General features: G+C 41.5%; 1 long non-coding RNA gene across 1 annotated transcript; it reads left to right on the top strand.

Moving 5' to 3' along the window:
* Positions 1-530: 530 nt before the first annotated feature.
* Positions 531-3,190, top strand: LOC139049507 (uncharacterized). Its single transcript, XR_011508358.1, has 3 exons — positions 531-856; positions 2,053-2,109; positions 3,169-3,190. It is a non-coding gene; the product is annotated as an uncharacterized lncRNA (long non-coding RNA).
* Positions 3,191-3,966: the final 776 nt, after the last annotated feature.

Raw genomic sequence — 3,966 nt, 5'->3', positions numbered from 1 at the left:
CTCCGTCAAACACTACGCTCGAATTTGGTGACAGCGGAACGCAGTCGCAAGAAATTGTGGAGAAAATACCGGAGTTCTGGCAGCTTCAAGTGCACTAGATTATTCAGTAACGTCGGCGGCTTTGTAGTTATACCTTACATCAGAGCAAACTGCACTCGACAGAGATCAAGGGCAGCCGCACCGTTATAGCTAAGCAAATTAAGAACAATTACGCCGCGTCTTCCCGCTTCGAGCACGCTCCGACAGCCCAACGATAGATATTTCAAACGTAACCGCACTCGGACGAGCAAATTTTGCTTCTGCGAAGTGAACGTAGCGGGTATTTCAAGACGCGTGTTAAATTCACGGCTGTTTCATTCGTAAGCATTACTTACGTGACGTAAAATTATCAGTGAGCAAAACAGTTTTTGTTTCAACGCAAGGAAAGAAAACCGAAACTAGTTGTGCGGATTCAAATGATCCAAAGCCGAAGCCGTCAATAGTATGACGCCATTTTTCAGTTGTGTTGCAACTCGCGCGAGTACGTTGTCGTCGAGTGGTGGTTCTTTATTCTATGGAGTGGTTCTGAAAGCGCTGCGTTAGGGGCGACTGCAACCAGGCGTTGCGGCAAGTTACGGTGGGAACTTCTGTCCGTGCTGTGTGATTGCGACGAGGGCAACTGCCGCCAGCAGCGGCGTGTCGCCGATTTCGTCTTTGCCGACATCGAGCTCGCCGGACCGTTACAAGCGCCGGAAGTGTTGCGTTTAGCACTGCGTTTTCCTTGTGATATGGGAGATCGCAACGCAGAGACGACCAGATGCATACGAAAGACTACCAGCGGAGAGTGACCTGTGCCATATTTCTCTTAACCTCTCAGGTAAGCATATTAGCTTTTGTTCCGAGTTTACAAACGGCGCGTAATCGGCCCTTCCGGCACGGCTACATTTTGCGCCACGTTCCTCTTGGCAGTTCACAGACGTTTCTTAGGCATGCGTGAGCGTATGTATGCGAAAATCCTACTGGCAGACGGAAGCCTCAGGAGAGCATCTGAAATTATAGCAAAGCTGTACTGCCACAGATAAACACCGTTCTTAACGACTCCAATGACGAGTGGCCTGTCGCATCGAAAAATCCGTAGAATACCAAGTACTGCGTAACTTGAAGTGTAGTGTGACCAGTGCGACTTTCGCTGGCGAAGACAGGTTGTCGAAAAAACAGTAGTCTATTCTGAAGATTTACAAGCGCTTCAGGTATATTACCGCGAATAATAAAAACGATACCACGCTGTATGGCAGTGTCAGGCGATGTGGCAGCACAGATATTTTCGTAGCAGTAACGCGGCTGCATGCACGAGCGAACAGACACAACCCTTTAAAAGCGCTGAAACAGAAGAAATTAAATGTGCATTTGGCGCCAAGTCGGAAACACATTGGCTTACAGTATAAGCCGATGTATAATGCTATTATTTTTTATGTCATCTTTATGTTCACGGTTGTAAATATTTAAAAGCATGAATTTGCTGCAACGTTTATATAGTAAATCCTACTAGGCGCACAAAACCTGGCTGTGTTGTGTAGAGAATTTGTGCTATTCCTACTGGATTTTCTATTTTGAGTCCGATGTTTTATGAAAAAGAGGGTCTTTTTATTTATAGTCTTATGTTAGTACAGATATTTGGCAAGCAGAAATGGGTTGATTGCAAAGTTGTATCTCCCGGTGAGCTTCACATGAACCCAAGTTTATCCTGTCTTGGCTATTGTAAGGTGCATATAACAATTTTAAGTATATACAGCCGTAGTTGGCTTTGTCACTGTACCGTATTTTGTAAAAGTAGAATGCTATGATTATTTTACTGTTTTCATGCAGAAATACCTTTTTTTCTTGTACCAAGAACTGCTCACATCATTGAATGAAATGAGGTGTGGTGTATTTTTCTACTAATTTAATAAAGGAAATTTCGTCTGCGGTGTATCAGAGATTAGTTTACTTTCTTTTACTAAACAATGCATTATCTCCTCTGCTACTGCTGTTGTTCTGTGTATCTTTGTAATTTTGAAATGTACTTTATTTTAGGTATTCAAGAAATGGCAACATCCAGAAGAAGACGCCATCTTATCCAGCACGTTATGGGTGAGACAGATCGTAGCAGGCACTTTTGCATATCTCATTAGCATATGATGCTGTTTGTTTTAATTTTTGTGTCCACTTTCCTGGCCTTTTTCATTTCAGCATTATTGTGCAAAGGGTAATACTTTTACATGTAGATAGAGTAATCGTCCAAAAGAGAGAAACATGGCTGTAGGAGACGACACACATAAGACTCCTTTGTCCGTATCTCTATGTTGCGCAGTTACTCTGTCATTATCTACCAACAAGCACAAATTCTTCATCAGCTACATTTACTAATTCTCCGTTATTACAATTTAATTGATACAACATTGAAAGTACAGAGGTTCACAGGAAGACAGAGACTTGAAATGATAAGAGCCGTAGAACAAGCAGCATCGCTGGAGCCAATGTTTCGACAAAGAGAAGGAGATAAGTTTTCTTGCCAAACATTGGCTCCAGTAAAATTTCTTGTTCTATCACTATTTACGATTAAAAGACAGCATTAGTGCTCTTGCTGAAGTATTATGCATTATGGAATAGAAATTTGCAGGGTTAAATGTCAGGCATGTGAAATTTCTTGTGTATTTTAATGATACAGCGAAAGCCAGAAAAACAAGATGTAGAGAACCACATTGTTATTTGTCACTATCCAGTTTGGCCAGCTTCATTCAGAGCTTGCACTTTGTTGCATTATTGACGAGTGGAATTCATTAATTGAATTGCTTCGTGATTTACTTATATTCAGAGATATTGAACTTGTTTTAATGCAGCTTAACATAGTGCATGTAAAAAATGTACAATGACATTTTAAGAGGCTTGCAGTTGACTTGCAAATCACTTGAGGGTATGTGCTCAGGTTACCATTGAGCTTCCACGCACAAATCGGATGCACATTTTTTTTCATTGGTTGGATTTTCATAAACATAAGTACCATTTCTTCTTTGTCGATGTTCTAGTTGTGTTGTAGGACCTAACTGTTTACATTTATTTGTATTGGTATCCATGTTACACAGACAGCTGAATTTTTCTTGTAAACTGTGACATGGTAGGACTCAGAGCGTTTGTGCAAATTTGCTGCAGGTACACTCTGGTGGCTCCCGCCCCTATATCCTACGACCACCGTGTCCTCACTATGTTCACTAGGGAGTTCGAAGCCTTTGGCGGCTCCTGCCACTGCGTCCTGCCACCACCGTGTCCTGACTACGTCCACTAGGGAGTTGGCAGCCTTAGTGATGATGCCAAGCAGGCTGGAAGCTGACAGAAAGATCGAGGTAAATACATGTAATTAGGTGGCAAATTTTTGAGTGAAGTGGCTTGTAGCCACTCAGCAATGAAAGAATTAACTTCGAAGCAGTTTAGACTCCCTGCTATCGGTGCAGGAATGCTCAAGTCCATCCATTTTGCCTTAGCCGCCAAGAGGCTATGTGGATTAGACGAAATGCGATGCAAATTTTGAAACTAGTAGGAGACCACTTGTACAATTTTTTTTCTTGCTTGACACAAAACTGCTTTGATAAAGCTTTAGCAATTTAAAAACAATACAGTGTACTTTCATACATGTTATTAGGCATAAATTTACTAGGACTGCCTCAATAGTAAGTATGCCGATAAACTTACACCAAAACCGACTTTTTTTGCTAGTTCATCCTCATCTCTGTCCACTGCTGCATAATTTATCTTCCTGAAACCAGTTTTTGCATGCAGCATAAGTCCTAAATATGTGGATTACATAAATTGGCAGCTTTTTCTGTAAGCGAGTTCTATGAAAATAAATAGGCCATTTTGTCCATTTTTAATCACCCATAATGAACTGAGCAGTGGCCAATAAGCAGTTCAATTTTTGGTGTAAGGCCTCGCTTTATTGTGCTGAAAAATTTG

This window comes from Dermacentor albipictus, chromosome 9 (genome assembly GCF_038994185.2).
Source record: "Dermacentor albipictus isolate Rhodes 1998 colony chromosome 9, USDA_Dalb.pri_finalv2, whole genome shotgun sequence".
In the NCBI taxonomy this organism is placed as follows: domain Eukaryota; kingdom Metazoa; phylum Arthropoda; class Arachnida; order Ixodida; family Ixodidae; genus Dermacentor; species Dermacentor albipictus.
The sequence above is the reverse complement of the archived record's forward strand: the minus strand, read 5'-3'. Positions and strand labels throughout refer to the sequence as shown.